Raw genomic sequence first — 22717 nt, 5'->3', positions numbered from 1 at the left:
TAAATGGCTTTGGGGCAAATTCTGTTTGTTTGTTTTTTGGAGAAAATGTTATTTTTATCCTTCACCTTTCTAACTCCCTCCTTCCCTATACAAAACAAGATATTCATCTCTGAATGCCCTTGGTAACCTAAGCATATATATCTTGGGGACAAATTACATCAGCATAAAATTCAGAATTGGCAGTCTCAGAGAACAGAGTCAGAAGTAGGTTTGCTATTCAGAAAATCAAACCATTTTAGTGATAATTAAAATCACAGAAAATTATGAACAGGAACTCAGGAAATACACCTTTTTTGGCAAGTTCATATAAGTCACAAATCAATACATACAGTTTAATCTCATGTAGAGCAGGCATTGTAAAGTTTCCCCAAAAGCAAGGAGTAAGTGAACACTCAACTCTTGGGTAGGGGAGGCTGCAAAGGTGGAAAAAGTGTCTCATATGTCTTAAAAAATATTCCCTGGCTCTGTTTTCTAGCAGTTGCCTGTGACAAGATCCAAAGAGCCGAAGTTTTAATTAAATACTATGGAAAAGTAGGATGCCATGTCCCTTAAAAAAAAAATCAGAGTGGCTCACAACAGGACAGGGAATCAAGAGTAAGTACTAAAAGCAGAATCCAGCAGTTGTCTCAAAAAGATTAAAAACAAAGAAGAATTGAAAACATTAAAGCAAAATGGTCGCAGGGATGCTGCCAAGGGAGCATTTAAAACAGACCCAGAAAGTAACAACAAATCGCTCCCCTCTCTGCCACCTTCCCTCACATACCAGAAGCCACAGGCAGAGCTCGAAAGAAAATTCAAAAAGCACTTCTTCTGTTTGGTATACTTTGAAGATGCTCAGAGGACAAAACATCAGTCAGTCAATGAACACATCGAAAGTTTAAGACAGTTCAAGTCCAATTTTGTGATAATTATTATATAATGTTCATTGCCCACTTCAGAGGTCAAAATAGTGTGTGCAAATGCCTAAGTAGAAGCTTTTTTCAAAAGGTTGGCACACACTGGTATAAGAAAACAGATGGCAAGACATCTATGCCATTATTTTGGGCTTCTGTGAAATGCCCCCTCGGAGCAAAGATTTCAGCACCCACCTCTCACAATGTCACAGATGAGCTTTCTCTTCTCATTAAATTTTTATCCTTGCAGTCAGTCTCAAAGCTCATGGCAGACTAAATTTCTATGCTGAAATGAATGTATCATTTTTTTCCCTACTTCTCCAGAGTCACTTATAAGCACTTCCAAAATAAATCTTTGGCTTTTTACAAAGTGTCTCTTCTATGCTCTCTCACTGAATCCTTTTCCCTAGAAGGAAGGGAAGTGGGAGGGGGGTGCGGAAGGAAAGGAAGGCAAGGAAGAAAAGCATAAGAACCAGAATTATAACGAGTATAAAGCTTAGCCCTGATTTTCCACTGTAAGCCTTACAGTAAAAGGTAGTTTAAAATTTGGATTCAATACCACAAGTTAACTGATGTAATACACCGCATTAACAAAAGAAGGGTAAAAATCATATTCTCATCTCAACAAATACAGAAAGAGCATTTGACAAAACTCATCATCTTTTCAAAATAAAAAACTCTCAACAAAGTGGGTATAGAGGGAACACACCTCAATATAAAGGCCATACACGACAAGCCCACAGCTAATATCATATTCAGCATAAACAGCTGAAATCTTTCCCGCGATGATCAGAATGCCCATTCTCGCCACTTTTATTAAACATGGTATTGGAAGTCCTAGCCAAAGCAATTATGCAAGAAAAAAAAAATAAAAGAAGCTTTCATACCCTAAAAGAGAAGTAAAACTGTTATTATTTACATATGATATACATTTATATACATATATAACCTTAAAGATGCCACCAAAAAACTGTTAGAATAAACACATTCAGTAAAGTTGCAGGATACAAAATCAATACACAGAAATCTGTGGTATTTCTATACACTAATAATGAACTATCAGAAAGAAAAACTAAGAAAACAATCACATTTACAATTGCAGCTAAAATACCTGGGAATAAATTTAACCAAAGAGTTGAAAGATCTGTATATTGAAAACTACTAGAAAATAATGAAAGAAATTGAAGAAGACACAAATAAGTGGAAAGATAATCCAAGCTCATGGATTGGAAGAGTTAATATTGTTAAAATGTTCATACTACTCTAAGTAATATACAGATTCAGTGCAATCCCTACCAAAATTCCAATGGCATTTTTCACAGAAACAGAACAAACCTAAAATATATCTGAAACCATAGAGACTCTGAGTAGCCAAAGCAATCTTGAGAAAGAACAAAGCTATAGGTATCATAGTCCCTCAAACTATATTAAAAAGCTATGGCAATTAAAAGCTATGGTATTAAAAAATATGGTATTAGCATAAAAACAGACACAAAGATCAATGGAACAAAACAGAGAACCCAGAAATAAACCCACATGTATATGGTCAATTAATTTATGACACAGGAACCAAGAATACACAATGGAGAAAGGATAGTCTTCTCAGAAAAACGGTGTTGGGAAAATTGGACAGCCTCATGCAAAAGAATGAAACTATATCACTATCTTATACCATACACAAAAATTAACTCAAAATGGATTAAAGACTTGAATGTAAGACATGAAACCATAGAACTCTTAGAAGAGGATATACGCAGTAAGCTCTTTGACACTGGTCATGGTGATAATTTTTGGAATTAATATCAAAAGCAAAGGCGAAAGTCAAAGCAAAAATCAACTCGTGGTACTTCAGCAAACTGAAAAGCTTCTGCACAGGAAAGGAAATCATCAACGAAATGAAAAGGAACTACAGACTGGGAGAAAATATCCACAAATACTATATCTGATAAGGAGTTAACACCCAAACTTTATAAAGAACTCATGCAACTCAATACAAAACAACCAAACAACTCAACTAAATCATGGGCAGAGGGTTTGGACATTTTTCCCAAGAAGGCATCTGGAGGCCCACAGGTATACGAAACGGGGCTTGACACCACTGAGGGTGAGGGGAAACGGAGCCCTCGTGCACTCCCGCTCTTGGTGGGAATGTGAGCTGAGGCAGCCTCTGTGGAAAACAGCACAGTGTCCTCAAAAAAATTAAAAGCAGAATTGTGATCCAGCAATTCTACTGTTTGTATTTATCCAAAAGAGATAAAACTTCTAACTCAAAAAGGTATCTGCATGCCTGTGTTCATTGCAGCATTATGTACATTAGCCAAGTTGTGGAAGCAATGTGTCCATCAGTGAGTGAACGGATAATGAAAATGGGGTGTGTGTGTGCACACTTGTACACATATGGTTGTATGTCAATTATATCGCAATTACATAAAGAATCTGGAAGTCAATTTAACAGGAAAGCAATATTACATAGTGCAAAACGCCTTAAATCTCCGATCAGAGGTGTACTATTGTCAAGTGTCTATTTTGCATCCATGAGGAAGTTATGAATGAACTTAAAAGGTCTCTCCACAGACCCATATATAGAATTCATCAGACTCTAATGTTCTCTGTGGATCGCTCTACACCAAACAGGCAGTAAGCATGTTCCCTGAACGGTGGAAGCAGCAGCAAGAAGGTACCACCGTAGTTTATGGGGACAAGGCTATGGATCAACCTAGAAACGATGTACAATGGACAATTGTGACGAGTCCTGCCCACGATGTGTCCTATGGATGCACAGATAAGCAGCATTGTTACCAAGCATTTGAGCAGAATTTTCTCTGCCTTGGACCTCAAGGATTGTGAACGCGATATTCCAATGAGGAAGGTGAAGACTGGAGGTGCATTTGGAAGTGAAAACCATTCTGGTGGTAGCAGGGAATCTAGCCATGATGAAAGGAATCAAGTTTCAATAAAAGTACTTTAGAGGCATATTTCTTCAGGTCTTTGAGGCATTCTTGGAACATTGTCTTCTGGTTGGGAAGATCTGCCCCAAAGAAATGCATTATATTGAATATGATAGTGGCTCATATGCCCCTGAGATCCTAGCTAAATAAAAAGACATTTAAAAAAAAAAAGAAATAAAGTTGTCTTAACATTGAAAAGAAAAAGCATCTAGAATCTTGAGTCCAAAGTCTTGTGCTCCCCTCCCACGGTTTGGGGCAGCAATCTGTGGGTCTGCTTTGTAAGATGCAGAGGGCAGCAGGAAGGCAGGTGCTCTTGTTACAAGGTTTCAAGAATGTTTTCTTAGTCTACTACCAGCTTCCGCTGTCTTTAAAAGGGGCGTCAGGGAAGCGCTCTCATCTGATACTGCACCCCAAATCCTTGCAGTTCCCCCCAGGGCTGAGCTGTTGGTGCCAGTGTTCTGGCTTCTTCCTGCCTGGCCATGCCCTTGCTTGGTCTCTCCTACTGGGTCTCACCCACTCATCCGTCACAGCTTCTAATCACAGAAGTACAATCAACCATCATCACTGAGTTCTATTATACTCTGGGCAGATTTCTAGCATCATTTCTGAGAGGTCATACATTCCCATTAAGCAGCAAAGTGCCTTATTTCTCTTTCTGACACCACCCTGCAGCATGGCACCTGACAAAAGCTGGGACCTCGGTAAAGTTGATTATGTAAAGTGTTAGTCAGCTCAGTCGTGTCCGACTCTTTGTGACCCCATGGACTGTAGCCAACCAGGTTCCTTAGTCCATGGGGTTTTTCCAGGCAAGAGTACTAGAGTGTGTTGCCATTCGCTTCTCCAGGGACTCTTCCTGAACCAGGGATCGAACCCCAGTCTCTTGCATTGCAGGCAGATCTTTACAATCTGAGCATCAATTGCATAGATGAATCTATAATGAATTGCCATCAATACATGGGAAAATGTCCATCATGAGAATGTTTTTAATTTTCCAATTTTCTCTTTTAGTTATCAGTTCACAGTTGTACTCCAAAGAATGCCACAGCTGAACCAAGCCATATGGAATGTTGGCGTACATGCATGCTAGCCTGGCCAACAGCACATCCTACTCATTCATTCTAGGCACCTCTTTAATCTGTATTCCTTTGAAAGCAGAGCCTGAAATGAGGACTTGGATGGAGCTCATTTGGGAAGTGATCCCAGGAAGCAGGAGGAAAGAGCAGGAAAACAGGCAAGGAGGGAGGAAAAGACAATACAGGCTGTGTAACTGGGTTGGTTATCCCCCTGGGAACCCATGTAGAATGCATCTCAGAATTCTGCCTCCAAAAGACAGGTCTGGGGAATTTATCTGCAGACTCCCATCCCCATTAATTGAGGGGTACTTCCAGAGGCACTCCGTGCCCCTAAACTTTCAAACTATCCGGAGGTTAGGTTGTACAAGCTCTTGTGGTTTAGAAAGAAGCGGCGAGGCAGGGAATAGTTGAGGTGGGGCACGGATATGCACAGGAACTGTCCATCCAGCTGCAGCTGACATGGAAGGTGGGCCACAGCACACAGTTAACCATGGCTAGGGGAAGGGCAGCATAAGTAAATAGTTAGGGTCTTCTATCATGTATTTCTGGATGATGAAGCTAAATTAAAAACTTGATTCCAAAATACAATTCATTAACTTCCTGGTGGCTCAGCTGGTAAAGAATCCTCCAGCAATGCGAGAGATCTGGGTTTGATCCCTGGATTGGGAAGATCACCTGGAGAAGGGATGGCTACCCACTCCAGTATTCTTGCCTGGAGAATTCCATGGACAGAGGAGCCTGTGGGCTACAGTCCATGGGGTTGCAAAGAGTCGGACACAACTGAGCAACTTTAACTGATAAAAAGAAAATGCTTAATGAGGCTATGAAGATGTCTCAGCTGGGCCTTGGGGACAGAGTTCCCAGGAAAATAGATAATTTTCCAGCTGATGCTTAGTAATATCCAAGATTTCTAATCTCCCCCCACCCCAACCAGCCCTGACTCTAACCTTCTGCATTTCCTTTTATCCCCAGTCATTCACGGGGCAAGGGCTGAGAATTACCCTGCGATGCTCTCACTCACTGCGACTTCTTTTCACCTCGTAAATTGGTCTCCATGACTATTTTATAAATATAAGTGAAGAGAGCAGCAAAGGAGAGAGGAGGAGGGGCTTGCCGATCGGACTAAATTCAATCATTTAAAGATCGCTTCCCCGTTCCTCTCCTGGGCTCTGATAACCGATTAGAAAGAATTCCCATCTACCTTATATGCTACCTTACATGCGCAAACGACAGTAAACGTACACTGCTTAGCTTTCTGCAAGTATGTCTGATAAAGCTGCTTGTAGTCAGTGTCATCAGAATGTTCTATGCCAGTTAGAAAAAGGACAGACCAACTGCAGTGCTTTGTTATTTCTTACCTGAACCTCTGAGTTGCACTGTTTCTTTATTTGGTAAAGGTGACGTCAGGCACCCGCCCATCCCTCCCCAGCGCACGTGCACCCTCCATTGATGCAGCCCATCTGCTTCTGCTCCCACCACGCAGAACAACTGTCAATGTATTTGGCCCTTTGTTTCTTGCAATCAGTCTCACTTTTCCAACATGAGCCTCTTAGCTTAATACTGGCCCAGAATTTTGAGATAAACAGATGTCATGGCAGTGAGACGAGGAAAAGGGATATAAAACCAGAAATTGAAGCTGGCTTCTAAAGAAAATGTCTTCTAAGCAGCAGCAGCACAGAGAGGGCTTGGGGCAGTGAAAAATACTGTATCTATCATAATGTATACATGTTGGTACATTTGTCCCAGTTTATGGAATGGACAACACCAAGAGAGAACTATAATGTGCTGAGCCAGGGCCTCTGAGTGATTATGATATGTCCCTGATACTCTGGTGCAGATGTTGATAATGGGGAAGCCATGCGTGTGGGGGCTTTCCTAGTGGCTCAGTTGGTAAAGAATCTGCCTGCAATGCAGGAGACCCGGGTTTGATCCCCGGGTCAGGAAGATCCCCTGGAGAAGGAAATGGCAACCCACTCCAGTACTCTTGCCTGGAGAATTCCATGGACAGAGAAGTTGGACAGGCTGCAGTCCACAGAATTGCAAAGAGTTGAACACGACTGTGCGCTAACTTTAACTTTCATGTGTGTGGGGAGGGCAGGGGGTATACAGGAAATCTCTGCACCTTCTGTTCAATTTTGCTATAGAGCTACTAAAACTGTTCTTAAAAAAAAAAAATCTATTTTACAAAAATTAAAAAATAGAAAAAAAGAGGAAGGGAGGAAATAGGAAAAAAAAAAAAGGAGAAAAATATAAATCAAGATTGAGTGAAATCAGGAAAGACCAGGGACACATGCCTGAAATTTAATATCTGTCAGATGTCACAGGGCAGGATTTGTTGAGGTCATGGAAGACGTTAGGTAAAGAAGGTAACAAAGGACAGAAAATCAGGGCTGATTTCTTGGAAGTCCTACCAGTGTTGTCACACAGGGCCCAGTGTTGAGAAAGGCTCTGCCCTTGGTTTAATGCTCTGCTGTTTCCATCCTGGAATTCTTAATTTTTAAACAAAGGCCCCACGTTTTCTCTTTGCACTGAATCCCCACAAATTATGTATCTAGTCCTGAGTAAAATAATAGGAATTGTGAGATTTCAAATCTTTCCTTCGTAGCCTAAGTTCAGTTCAGTTCAGTTCAGTCGCTTAGTCGTGTCCGACTCTTTGTGACCCCATGAATCACAGCACGCCAGGCCTCCCTGTCCATCACCAACTCCCGGAGTTCACTCAAACTCACGTCCATCGAGTCGGTGATGCCATCCAGCCATCTCACTCTCTGTCGTCCCCTTCTCCTCCCGCCCCCAATCTTTCCCAACATCAGACTCTTTTCCAGTGAGTCAACTCTTCGCATGAGGTGGCCAAAGTATTGGAGTTTCAGCTTTAGCATCAGTCCCTCCAATGAACAGCCAGGACTGATCTCCTTCAGAACGAACTGGTTGGATCTCCTTGCAGTCCAAGGGACTCTCAAGAGTCTAAAGCCCAGCACAAAAATATTTGCAGGAACATTCTCAAAGCATTTCCTCCCTTCTTATGGATCCACATTAACCTGTCTTAGTTTAAAGACAGGAGGAATTTCAGACCTCCGTGTTCCTTGTCACATGTATCCAGTAGACTGGTGCAGAGATGCAGGAGCGAATTGGTACTTTGGTTGATTCCTGCTGAGAGCAGGAAGTCTTAATGGACAGTTTTAAACGAATGAGATTCTAAATGGGTGAGATTCTAAACCCCCTTCCCTAGCTTCCTTATTTGCAGAAGTGGGAAAATAATACTCCCCCAAATAACCGATGATTACCCTTCAAAATGAGATTTACTCATCTACAGCCTAACTTCACCTTGAGGAAAATGCCTTAAAAGTCATCTGTAGTACTGCCTGATTAAAAATCTACTTTCCTTAAAAAAAAAAATAAAGAGCAAAAGAGGTAACAAAGCTCCCACTGGTCCCCAGGGACCACTGTGGAAATGGCTGTCGCCAGGCTTCCAATTCCTGACTCTGAGCCTTGACTCTTATCAGTCATCAAACTTCCTCTCCTTAAATAGAGCCACTACAAATGTCACCACCAGCTTTCCTCGGATAAATCCAGGAGTCTGGCGTCAGAACTCCAGCTGCCAAAATAAAAACTCTCTAAATGACTGTCGGTTCACGCTGGACCTTCCTTCCTCCCGTGCTTCTCAAGTCACTGTTTACCACCAGGATGCGTCTTCAAGTCTTGCTTTCAGTCCTCAGGAGTTCACCCTAGTGGCTTTTTAGCTTGACAGCTGTAAAACACTGAGACATAATTCCTTTTTTTCTCCTAGGGCTAAACAAAAATACCCAGTGCCCCTTGGGGGCATTCCCCCCAAACTGCACAGACGCACAGTCCAACTGAAATGGTTTTGCACACTCTAGGAAGTTTTCCTTCTCAAAATCTGCTAAGAGGAGACACATTATCTACAAGTTTAAATAAATGGCTTAGTTCTGAATCTTACAAAATGTCTATCCATACTTTTTAATTTTTCCTTGCTGATTAACACTAAAAAGTAAGGCAGATACAAACAGAGACACACTGTTTGTATAACCTGCATACATGTATATTCATGTCCATTTGATTAAAGTTCATCCTTGTGTAAAGATGTGTCCTCTTGTGAAACCTTGTTCTGTCAGTGGAAATTGCAAGTGGCAATGACCTCCATGGGAGAAGAGGCACTTGTTATTTGGACGCGATCCTAATTACAAAGTAGCTGGATGAACAGAGACCAAATACTGCCCATGTTTCTAGCAACAGGACATAATTTGGTCTCTCAACAATTGAAATCTGTTTGTAAGCAAACAAGACCTCTTTACTGACATTATTACAATGCATAAGTATTATTGCCAAAGCCTGAACAATGGAAGTCCAGTACAAATGGACTTCTTTCGTTACAAAACATGCTCAAAAGATGTTAAAAGCCCATTAACTTGAAAGTAGACAGTGTTATATGATCTCTTCCAGCTAAGTAGTAAGGCGAAAAAAATGAGTGCCACAACCCTTAAAATGTAAGTTTATAAATATTAAAGGAGAAATTCTAGTTTGTGAGTTCTCATTCACATAGGCCTTTGACATGATGCCTATTGTTTTCCTGGTATTTAAAACTAGGTCCAAGTTGCCTATCAATCTCAGAAACCGCTCGTCAGCGCTGACTCTTTCTTTTCCTCCTCTCTCCTTCCCCTCAGTGAGAAGGCATCTAGGAAGTGGATGAATGCTCATCCTTATTACCCCATAAGTGGTTACCAGTCCCAGGAAGATGGACAGCTAGGCTCTTCGCCAGATCAAATTTCCCCCATCAGGCAGCTGGAGAATATGAAGCAGCTAGCAGTTAGCTGCTCTAGCAACATGAAATCACTATCACTCAGACAAATATGGGAAATTCTTGAAAAAGGCTGTTTTCCACTTTTAATTCCCTCTTTCGCAGAAAAGGGGGAAAATATCAGGCTGATCATAACAAGTTAGATCATCAAATTGATATTGCAAAGGCCATTACGGATTCAGAATAGCTGTAACAACATTCACATTTTATAGACAAGATAGAAACAACATCAAAGACCGAGAATTATCCTTATTTTCCAAAAGGAAAAACTGAAGAGAGAATCAACTTATCTGTGTACAAATGAAAGGTGGAGCTAATATTAAAATTCTTGAATCTGCTCCCTCCTGCTGGACGCCAGTTCACCGGACAAACACCCTCCCTGTTTCACTACGGATATAAGTATTAATGATTTGCACTAAGCATTTAACTCTCCAATTTACACATGGTGTCCAGTCAGCCTGCCCTGGAGGGGCTCTGTAAGGTGGTGCAGCCCAGCGGAAGAACCAGTGCACTGAGATGCGGGAGGACTCAGTTAACCTGGAAACGTCCCCTCTCTGAGCCTCAGCTTTTTGGCCCATTTGTAAGGGCATGGCTGGGGAAAAGTGGGACAAAGTAATTTGCAGGTGTACAGATGGGAGAGTCAGACCACAAATAAGGCTTATCGCTAAAGGACTGATGCTTTTGAATCGTGGTGCTGAAGAAGACTCTTGCAAGTCCCTTGGACTGCAAGGAGATCCAACCAGTCCATCCAAAAGGAAATCAACCCTGAATATTCACTGGACGGACTGATGCCGAAGCTGAAGCTCCAATACTTTGGCCACCTGATGCAAAGAACTGACTCATTGGAAAAAATGATGCTGGGAAAGGTTGAGAGCAGGAAGAGAATGGGGTGACAGAAGATGAGATGGTTGGAGGGCATCACTGACTCACTAGACATGAGTTTGAGCAAACTCCAGGAGATAGTGAAGGCAGGGAAACCTGGCGTGTTGCAGTCCATGCGGTCGTAAAGAGCTGCATACAACTGAGAGACCAAACACCTTTACAGAAAAAAGTCTATAATTCCTCCAACTGCTGAACATGTTTCTGATTAACCCCACAGCTTTCCTGTGCATGGGTTTTGACACACAGCACTTCAATATTAGCCACTCACTTCTTGAGCATCTACTTAGGGTCAGGCACCTGGGTGATGCACTGAACAGACACAGAACCCCACCCTCTACAGCTCATACTCTAGTAGGAGATTAACATAAAGCTAGGGATTATGATACATGCAGCAATAATAAGCGCCTTAAGGCATATCTCTACAAAGTGCTCTGGGAATTCAGAAAAGCAAAAAATGGGGGAAAATTTAGAAGCTTTACAAAGGAGATAAAAACCAGGTGGGGCTTAAGAGCTTGTATGAGTTTCTAAGCAGGAAAGAGGAGAGTGGTCTCCCAGGCAGAGGGAAAGGCATGTGCAAAGGCTCAGAGGCATGACAAAATCTGGTAAGCAGAAGAAATGATGAGAGCAGATGGTCATGGTCAATATAAGAGTTTTCAAGAACAAAGATCAACAGAAAAAATTTTTTTCCATCAAGAGACAGAGAAAAAATATCTTAGGTTCTACAGCCCATATGGTGTCCTTTGCAATTACTCCTCTACCACTATAACACCAAATCGGCCATAAACAACATGTGAATAAATGAATGTGGCTATGTTCCAATAAAACTTTATAAAAACTGGCAGCAGCATGGCCCTATCATAGAGCTTAACAGGAGATATGAATACAAAGACGAGTTGGAAACCAGACTGGAGAAGCTCCAATGGGCATTACAGAGATGCCTGAGAAATACAATTTTTACTTTTATTTTTAGTAAAAGAATGAGATGACATTTGTATGCTAAAAACAATAATAGCATCGTGGTGTATGGACATTTTCATATCTTATTAAAACCTATTAGCTTTCTTTACTTCACTATACTTTGACATCCTCAAATTAAATCTAGCTGTGTGCTTAGTTGCTCAGTTGTGTCTGACTCTTGCTACCCCATAGACTGTAGCCCTGCCAGGCTTCTCTGTCCATGGTATTCTCCAGGCAAGAATACTGGAGTGGGTTGCCATTTCCTTCTCCAGGGGATCTTCCCAACCCAGGAATTGAACCCAGGTCCCCTGCATGGCAGGCAGACTCGACTGACCGAGCTACGAGGGAAGCCCTGAATGTAGCTGGGACATGCTTTCCCAAAAATATATAGAAATGGGATTCTTTTCAACCAAGTAAGCATCTGAAAAACACTTACATAGCACATCATGGCCCACTTGGTCTGAAACACCTGGCCAAAAAAATAGTAACTGCTTTACCTCTTTAGTAAAAGCATAGCCTATAAAACTAGTAAACATTACAGTGGAAAGGAATGTGACTTCTTTCTGATAAAGAGCTATAGGAAAGTGACACTATATACCTACATAGGAAATGTTTTATTTAGTATGCAAAGCACTGCCCCTCCCACCCAAATTCACAAGGGCAAATATAAGGAAGTAAGAAAGGCAACATTTGCAGAAACTTTGTTTCAAGTCATACAGTAAAAAAAAAAAAAAAAGTACACATCTATTATTGTGGCTTTTTTCTGTCAGAGACTGCTGGGCGCCAGGTCACAAAAGTGAAAGAGAGACTTTGCTGTCAGAGAGTTCACAGTCTAGAAGAGAGGTCAGCAAACGTTTTGTAAAGGGAAGCTCCAGTACTTTGGCCACCTCATGCAACGAGTTGACTCACTGGAAAAGAGTCTGATGCTGGGCGGGATTGGGGGTGGGAGGAGACGAGGACGACAGAGAATGAGATGGCTGGATGGCATCACCGACTCGATGGACATGAGTTTGGGTGAACTCCGGGAGTTGGTGATGGACAGGGAGGCCTGGCGTGCTGTGATTCATGGGGTCGCAAAGAGTCGGACACGACTGAGCGACTGAAGTGAACTGAACTGAAGATGGTAAATATATTAGACTGTGAGCCTTGTGGTCTCTGTGGCAAACACTTAACTCTATGGTTGTACCACTAAAGAAGCCACAGACAACATGTAAACAAATGGGTGTGGCTGTTCCAATAAAGCTGGAATTGTTTACACGTCCCTAGTTTAGAAAAAGAGAGGCATCATTGAAAATATGTTAGATTGTTGCAAATATGCAAAGCCCTACAAAGGAAAGGCACAGGGTTCTCCAGAAAGGCAGGTTAGATGGACAGGTCCAAGAAGGCTCCAGTGAGGAGGAGTGGGTAAACAAGAGAATGCATGCAAAGTCACTTCAGTGGTATCCGACTCTCTGCAACCCTGTGGACTGCAGCCCACCAGGTTCCTCTGCCCATGGGATTCTAAGAATACTGGAGTGGGTAGCCATTTCCGCCTCCAGGAGATCTTTTCTCCCCACCCAGGGATTGAACTTGTGTCTCTTATGTCTCCTGCATTGGCAGGCAGGTTCTTTACCGCTAGCGCCACCTGGGAAGCCCAAACAAGAGAGTAGGGAAGAACAACCCAGCCAGAGGAATAGCAGTGCAGGGAAGCAGAGATGAGAGGGGAATGATAGATACAGAGAAGCCTGGTCAGGGGTGGGGAACATCTGGAAAACGCTTTACAAGATACATCTCAGATGCAGCTGAAGTGCAAAAGCAGCCAGGCTGTCAGGGATCCTGGATTCTAATCTAAGGCAAGAGGAAACCACCAAAGGTTTGGAACTCAGGCAGAACTTGATCAGTCTGCATTTCTAACAGATTCAGAGGTGTTGGTGGCAAGAGGCCACGCCTGGAGACCAGCTGGGAGCCTAGATCACTAGGTCAGGCTGAGTTTGGCTTCCACCAAAAACAGACCCTGAGAAAGGTCTTGGCTTCCAGGAATGTATTTGGGAGGTGATCTCAGGAAGCGCGTGTCAGAGAGTGGGGAAAGTGAGCCAGGGAGTGGGATGGGGCAGAAAAGCCAATAATGGGTGTATTGGTGACTGAATTACTGCTGGGGGCCCATTGAGGAAGTGAGCTGAACACAGGTCAACACTGTCCCATGGAGGATTGTAGAAGCTGGGGTATTTGTCACCGGTACCTGCCCCTGGGAGCATCAGATCCCTGACACTTTTGAGCTGGCTCGTCAGCTGTGAAGATTCCTCAGCAGTCTGGGTGGGGGTTGAGGGTGGTGGGGTAGGGAGCAGGGGAGACAGGCCACTGCAGCTGCAGATGAATTCAGAAATGGGCCAAGGGTATATGGAGTGAGCTGTCAGTTACCTTTGCTACAAGTAAGTTTTCCGTTTCATCAGAGTAGGTAAGAAAAATACAACTGATTTTCAAATTCCGTCAACATTTCTTAAATAAATCTCCCCCTTTCTATCAAAGACTGAAGAATGCTAAACTAAAGTGTGTTTCATATGTATTTTACCTGACAAAATGAATGCCATACCACAGGGGCCATGTTCAGAATATTTAACAACTGAAGAGCAAAGGCTCTGACCATTTAGAATGGACCTTGACCTCAAAAACACACACAGGTGTGGACTAGCTGAATGCCAGTCCTGCCACATTTTCTAAAGATGCTTCTGTTGGTAGGAACAGAGAGGGCACGGCTCAAAGGCAAGCACAGAATTTCCACGTAAGGGGGAAAGCTTCTGGGTCTCCAGTTAGATAATGGATAAGAAATGTATGAATAAGAAAATGCTGCCTGACAGGGTGGCATGAGGAAGTCAGAGGTGATCTTGGGTGAATTCCTTGAAGAAAAAGCATATCTGATGAGCAGTGACATTGCAAATGTGAACCCCAGACAGGTATGTGGGTTCTGCATCTGAACACAATCTACTGACTGCAAACACAGGTTTTCTAACCAATCTACCTCCCCACTGTAAATGGGGACTATAAGTACTGGTTATCCAAATTACAGTCCAAGGTCAACCTGAGATTAAGGTCTTGTATCTGAAGGTAAAATATTTCAAACCGTTTTCACGGCTTCCAACTCGGAGACACTGCTGTTGGAGTGTCATCCCAGCGAGGAACGGCCTCATACATTTTAACAGCTCACTGCTGGCTCCCTGGTCCTGGGGTAGAGTTACACGGGTAGAGGAGAATTTAAACACTGTGATCACAGGTCACTGTTGAAGCAAAATTGCTGTGGCGGCAGTTTAGTTACTAGAAGAAGCCTAATCGATGAAGACAAAAATTGGTCTGGTACCACAGCTGCTGCCCAACTCCATGAGTCCAATTATTTCACCGACTATATATATATATCATTCCCCTTCTAGACTCAAAAATGACTCTCATACATCGTTTGTTCTTTTTTACTAACCTAAATACAAGTTAAGGAAGCACTCAATACTCCTGCCTTCTTCCACACCGTATTTTGCATCTCATTTCACACTGCCTGAAGTAAAAGCTGGGTTGGGTTTTCCACGGTCCAGAGAACCAAGCGTGAGTTGATTCAGACATTGCTAATGGGAGCACCCCACATTTTCTTAAGGAGGATTCAAATATCTTTTGGTTGAAAGTTTCACCAGGTATTTACCTGGTAGACTTTTTCTTTTTTTTTTTTTAATGTATTTATTTTTTAATTGAAGGATAATTGCTTTACAGAAGTTTGCTGTTTTCTTGGCAGACTTTTTCTTAATGTCTAGTCCTATTTTGCTTCTATTACATGTTTGACCAATGAGCTGGTCTTTCAAGAGTCTTCATCCATCTCTGATATGAATGTTTTGGGCCTCTTGGCAGAGGAAATATATCTTTAAGATTGGGTTAACTTCTTTACATACATATTGAACATATTATTTACACATATTAAACACACTGCTTTAAAACTGGCCTCCTCCATGTGCTTGGTCATCTGCTCCCCTGCCCCAACTCCATCCTTCCAAGTCAGCAAATAATTAGCAGTTAATAAATTCAAGATTTAATGATATAAGTACAACAATTTGACACAGAGCAACTAAAGGCAGGAAAACAGTCTGGTGGTCCAAGTAGGCAGCACTTCAGAACTCCTGGATCTAGTTTACGGCTCCTAACATTTACCATGACGATGATGGAGCTGGTGATAGTGGTGATGATAATGAGGTTAATGTTTGCTAGAACCTTCGAATCTGTAAAGCACTTTCACATGTTACCTCATTTAAACTTTACTCAACCTTACAATACAGTTATTAACAGAACAGATATCCTTATTTTTGCCAATGAAAAATGCATCTCGGAGAGGAAGGGACCTTCACATTCTTAAGTGACTCACACGGTTATAAACCAGAGGATGAAGATATAAGCACAGACCTTGAGATTCTAGATTCTTCCCTCATATCATGTGGCCTCCTACTTCCTCCTCCTCTGGCAACTTCTCATAGTGCACTTATTTAATTTCCTTGTGGTTGAAATTAAAGCCTGTCTTTCAGATACATGAATTTTAGCTTTAGAATCACTCCAAAGTCCTGCACGCCAGTAAACAGCAGTTAGAGAGGCCCTGAGCCAGGCTCATTAACTCTATAGAGAAGGCAAAACTGGGGCCATGATCAAGGCATCCACGGGTTTAGCTAGTCCCAGAGGACACGGGGGGCTGCCCAGGTGGCACTGGTGCTAAAGAACACACCTGCCAACTCAGGAGACATAAGAGATGCAGGTAGGGCATGGCAACCCACTTCAGTATTCTGGCCTGGAGAATCCCACGGACAGAGGAGCCTGGCAGGATACAGGTCATAAGGTTGGAAAGCACTGGACATGACTGAAGGGACTTAGCACACATGCAGAGGACACAGGAATGCAGAGAGGAATTCATTTCAGGTGGATACCCATTAAGGTTGAAAGAGATTAAGTAAACATGAGAGAGAGGAGAAAAGTGTCAGCTGAAATAGAGGAAAAAAAGAATATTAGCTAAATATTCTAAGCATCTCACACTGTGCACACCATGGCAGAAATCAATCTAATAAATCTAACTTGAGAAATTTAATATACATTTAGAAGAAAAATACTAGATCTACTTAATTATCAACAGCCCCTTACTGAAACCCAGGGACACACCACAAACATATTTTTAACACTTTCCCATCTGTATATACCAAAGAGCTTATCAGCAAAATCTACTGGAATAAGGAATTTCTCCCCCTCTTCCCAGTTCACTGAACACCACAGGGTGGCAATTTTCATTACCTTTTTGCCCACCGTTCTCGTGATCCATTAGACAGCAGCTTCACAAAGTTTCATAAAATATTTTAAATGAAGTTACTTCATTGAGAGGCCACTGATGAATTTCTCTGATAAGGCACACACAGTATTCTCTCTCAATCCAGATCCACAGAAGTACAATTGAAAAAAAAAAAACCTGCAAATGTGTTGGAGTAATAGCAATGCGAGCTATAAAATTTCAGCACTTTATAATAACAAAGCCCTTTCACTTATATTAACACATAGTATCTCATGTAAACCCTACTGACAACTGAGAGCAAGTCTTATGCTCCTTGTTAGAAAAGGAGAAACTGAGTAGCTGATTCAGGACACGAACCCAGTAGCACAGGCTGCTTCCTTCTGTTTGGAGAAGTGCGAAAAGCTCTAGTCCAGTTCAAGGGCATTATGTTACACTCCAGCTAAAACTGTAGAATAGGATAGAGAAGAAAACGTTTTCATGGATGGTAAGGACTTCATCTGTCTTAAATCTATTGATTATTGATGTCAAATAGGAGATAACCAGATAACAGAAGTTACAAAAGTCACTCAATTTAGTCATTAAAGAGCTCAATAAGCCTCATCGAGTCACTCTTCTACAATTAAAACATGCTTGGTTATCTGATTCCCAAGAACACATCATATTAGAGAAGAAAATTATAGAGGTGAGAGAAAAGGCTAAAAGCAGGTCACTGCGAGTAGAGTAAGAATTGACAGCTGACCATTTAGGAAGGTCAGACAGAAGAACTCAAAGAGCAGAGCAGCTGGGAGCCATGACACCCACACACCCATCTACAAGCTCCCAGTTCTTCTGTGTTCCACACAGGACAATAATGCCTGCCGAGGATCACGCTCTCCAGGTAAACATCAGAATGCTCATCACTGTGTTTCGGGAAATAGAATCCACTTTTAAAATATATATTTAAAAATTAGTAACTTAAGAAACACCTGAGTGTTTAGAGGGGGTATTCGGAAAATGTGACCAACTAGAATGACTCATGTCTCAAAGGTTCTGGACAATAACAATTGCTACAGATGAACAATGCATGGATCTGTCTGTGTGCCCAGGCTTTGCTGTGGAAGTTCTGCATTAACTGTCTCACTGAATCCTAACAACCAGAGCACAAGGTAGATTACTCTGGTCTCTTGATTTCACCAATGGGAAAACTGAGACACGGGGAGTTTAAGAAACTTGCCCAAGTCACCAGCTTGTTAGGGATGGTTTCAGGATTTGAACATAGGCTGTTCAGTCCAAAGTCAACACGTGGAGCCAAGGGGCCATTTGGCTAAGAGTCCACTGTGCCAGTTTCTAACTGTTGGTCTCCTACAGCCAACCAGAGGAAACCTCACTTTTCCAAAGTTTACTTATCGATTAGTCATTTGGAATTCAGGCTTTCCATCATTCATTCCACCAACATTTCTTGAGCATCAGCTGTGTGTCAAGACACTGTACAGGGTGCTGGGGACACAAAGATGAACAAACACTTCCCTGCACCAAAGAAGCTAATGGGGGAGGAGGAAGACAGGCTTATAAACAGTGAATTACTGTACAGTGTCTTATGGAAGGAAGCTCTGGTGTCAAGGAAGATGCAGTGCTATGCCTGGTCGTTAGCAGCCTAGAACCGTACTTTTTTAAAGAGTGTGAGCGCTATTGAAACTAATAATATCCCTGACCCTTGAGCCTCCCTAAGCGTCCCTGAGCCCTAAGTCCAGCAAAGCTCTGGGGGCGGCAGGCAGGGAGGTAGACAGTACAGTGTGAGTAACCCTTAGGTTTCCCACCTTTAATGATGGGAGTCTCTGGTCAGCAAGAGAATATGAGATTCACACACTCTCTTCAATATACTGGTATGTAGCTGCCTTGACCAGCTGTGTATACTGCCCCTCCCCCATCTGCAGGCTATGCAGGTATGTTTTCCAAAAAAGTACATGGGGAAAAAAAAACCTCTCTTGCTTCATTATATAAATAAACCAACCACTACCAAAATAAAAAGGGAAAAACTTCCATTACACCCACCTTTGGTTTCCTGAACAGCCTCTTTGGGAAGCAATTCAGTGTACTTTTCCCAGAAAACTTAGTTGCAACCCCCATATTTTTATGTATGCTTGATGAGTTATACAAACAATACATTCTCATTATTTAAAAAATCAAATGATCAGAAGTTTTCAGAGTAAAAAGTAATAGTATCACTTTGCCTCCCCACCCCAACCCCTCTGGCCAGCTCCACTGTTAATAGTCTAGTATATATTATTCCAGAACTTTGTGCATTTGCTTACATATCTAAGTATCCATACCAATCCATGGCTTTAGGTTTATTTTTAAAGTACATGGAATCACATCAGTATGTACTGTCCTGCAGCTCCCTGTTTTTAAATTAACAATATGGCCTGAAAACCCTTCTATATCACGACATACAGATCTTTAGCTTCTGAAACTGCTCCACAGTATTTCAAGTTATGGATAATTTTAATTTAGTTAACCAAGCCTCTACTGCTGGACACTTAGGGCTTTCCCAGTGATGCACTATTACAAACAATACTGAAAAAAGACTCAAATAAATATCTTTGTGAATATGTGTAAGTAAAGTTTTTTTTGTTTTTCTTTTCCTGAATTATATTTAACCTACAATACTATTTTAGCTTCATGTTTAGAACACAGTGATTCAATATTTTATTTTTATTTCTATACACTTGATAGAAAGTTACTGTAAAATATTGGCTCTATTCCCTGCACTGTACATTATATCCTTGTGTCTTATTTTATACCTAGTAGCTTGAACTTCTTATTCCCCTACCTTTCTCACACCTCTTCACTTGTAACCGCTGGTTTGCTCTCTGTATCTGTGTGCCTGTTTCTGTTTTGTTATAGCCATTCATCTTTTATTTTTAGATTCTACATGTAAGTGAAAACATACAATATTTGTCTTTCTCTGTCTGACTTACTTCACTAATCATAAGTCCCAAGTCCATCCCTGTTGTTGTAAACGGCAAAATTTCATTCTTTTTTATGGCTGAGTATCCATAATGTGAAACTATTTTTGGAGGAAAATATCTAGACCTAGAAACAGTTCTCCCAAATTGTTTTATTTTAAATTTTATAGATACTGCCAACTCAGCCACAAATTTTGATTCATACTTGTGACCCTGCCAACAGAGTATGAGAATACCTGCTTTCCCACAACCTCCTCAACCCTCGATATTTATCAATTATTTCCGTTTTTTTTTTTTTTAATTTACAAATCTGTTGGGTAAAAAAAGCATATTTAATCGCTGTTTTATGTTTTTCTAATTGTGCTGTGCTGTGAGCTGTGCTAAGTCGCTTCAGTCGTGTCTGATTCTTTGCACCCCCCCCCGGACTGTAGCCCACCAGGCCTCTCTGTCCCTGGGGATTCTCCAGGCAAGAGTACTGGAGCAGGTTGCCATGCCCTTCTCCAGGTGATCTTTCCAACCCAGGGATCAAAACCCTGTGACATACATCTCCTGCATTGGCAGGCGGGTTCTTTACCTCTAGCACCACCTGACTACTAGTGGTGGTTACATATTTGCATGCATGTGTGCTCAGTCACATGACATGCCTGTGTGCTGAGTCATGTGCAACTCTTTGCAACCTTATGAATTGTAGCCCATCAGGCTGCTCTGTCCATGGGATTTTCCAAGCAAGAATACTAGAGTCAGTTGCTATTTCCTCCTCCAGGGGATCCTTCCTGACCCAGGGATCGAACACACATCTCCTGTGGCTCCTGCAATGGAAGGTAGATTCTTTTACCACTGGGCCATCTGGGAAACCCTTTACATATTTATTGGCCATTTACATTTCTTCTTTTTTTTGAACTGCCTGTACATTTTGGTTACCTGCTTTTCTAGCTAGTGGCTTTTCCTTGTTGACTGATATACTTGATTTCTTCATTTTAGAGGGGAATATAATTGTGTAAGTCTTCTCATCTAGGTGAAGCAAACTTGAATGTCAACCACAGAAATAATCAAAGTGCAATCTGGAAAGTTACCATATATACCAGCTGTAATTTTAGTCCTTCCTAGAAATGAACAGACTAAAAATAGATTCCCTGCAGTCAGCACACACAGAATCCTTCTGGATACCTCCTCACGTGGACATTAGAATGCCCTGAAGTAAGGGAACAGGGGAGAACGTGAATGGGTCTGGCAGCACCACTCAGCATCCACTCAGCATTACTTTGTGAGTGAGTGGGACCAGGGAAAAGAAAATGATTGGGGAGAAAACGTTGTTGATAAACTTTGTGCTTGTGCTCAGTCCTGTACAACTCTTTGCTATCCCATGAACTAAAGCCCACCAGGCTCCCCTGTCCATGGAATTCTCCAGGCAAGAATACTGGAGTGGGTTGCCATTTCCTCCTCCAGCGGATCTTCCTGACCCAGGGATCGAACCTGCATCTCCTGTGTCTCCTGCATCGGCAGGCGGATTCTTTACCACTCTGGCACTAAGAGGTTGGGCAAAAAGGACCCAGACAAATATGATGGAGGCAAAATCACCACAGTCACTTTTCTGCCTCTAGTTGTATGACCACCTCTCTAACCTTACACTTTGCTTTTCACATGAGGTGGTGCATAATTAATTCACTGAAAGTGCAGATTCTAATTCAAAGAGTACCAACTTCAGTAATTTAACAGATTCAAAGCCTAACTCCCACAGCAAATTAGTAACGCTGGCTGAGTCACGGAGGGTCACAGACAAAGTTTCTTCAAGTCTATCTGCCTCTATTCTTAGTAATCACCTTAGAGTGAGAGAACAATAAAAAATAAGGATCTATTCATACTTCAGACTTCTAGTATGTTTGGAATCACACAGCACCATCTGTGCAATGGTTCAAAGATTCACTGCTCTCAGATCAAGGTGGAAGGTCCCTCAGAGCTAATGCTCTCCAGGGCTGAAAAACAGCAATGATGACTGCAGACCAGCGCTTGGTGGGGTGTTTCCCAGGGTGCAGGTAGCCAGGAAAGAGGGAGAAGTCTTTGAGCTGAGAGGTCCGTCCCAAGTGGGTGAACAGGTTGTGTCTGGATTTGTGATAGCCCATCAAGGTGAACAATGAAGCCTGGAAGAGCGAGGCTCAGCTGGAATAAACGCAGCTCATAGTCCAGGTCTTGAATTCTTTTCTTTAAACTCAAAGGCGACGATAAGGAAGACTTTAAACCATTGCATCGGTACATTTTTTTACTCCATGCTGAATGATTGCATGTTATGGATGGATTAGGAAAGAGAAGGTAGCAGCTCAAGGGCCAAGGGAAAGACTTGTAGGTACTCTGATAGCTTCTACAAAGTACAGTCTCAAAATTCTGCCAGGGTAGTAACAAATGGATGAGAGTGGAAATGTCCTGGCTTCCTAAGTATCCTCTAATAAATTCCCTCATATTTTACTCGTAATCTTAAATGTAATTTTAAATATACTTATATGCACACACCTTGCAACATCCCTCTGAATTCAAAGGTCTAGCAGAAAACATGAGACTATTTCAAGGCAAGATGAAAAACAGGTTCATTCTTTGAGTTCTGAGGAATCTCCCAAAGCCTACTTATGAATATCAGCCATCTATGTCTCTGTTGTCTGGCTGCACTGAGGATTCAATCATAGACACATTGTATTTACTGTGAAAAAATTATTGGACTTTGTATTCAATGATTTACACTCTGTCCTCTAAAGTAGCATCTTCAATTAAAGAGCCCAATTACCTCGCCTGAGCTGGTGGTGTATTAGAACAATCAATTGCATTTGACTAATGCACCCAAGTAATGGCCATTCAATAAATGTGCTCCAGTCAGTCTGAACTGTTGTTAGACAAAGAGAGCCTGGGTGAGAGAGTTTACATCACTGCTGCTTGTGAAGCTGG

The 22717-nt window shown here is 41.9% G+C and overlaps 1 protein-coding gene across 5 annotated transcripts in view; it reads right to left on the bottom strand.

Annotated features, from left to right (window-relative positions):
- Positions 1-22717, bottom strand: part of RAPGEF4 (Rap guanine nucleotide exchange factor 4) — a 330927-nt gene that overhangs the window by 170455 nt on the left and 137755 nt on the right. The gene's annotated exons all lie outside the window — the stretch shown is intronic.

The sequence above is a fragment of the Moschus berezovskii genome, chromosome 2 (assembly GCF_049115385.1).
Source record: "Moschus berezovskii isolate FMDL1 chromosome 2, NW_MosBer_1.0, whole genome shotgun sequence".
Taxonomy (NCBI): domain Eukaryota; kingdom Metazoa; phylum Chordata; class Mammalia; order Artiodactyla; family Moschidae; genus Moschus; species Moschus berezovskii.
This window is presented reverse-complemented; position numbering and strand designations above follow the sequence as displayed.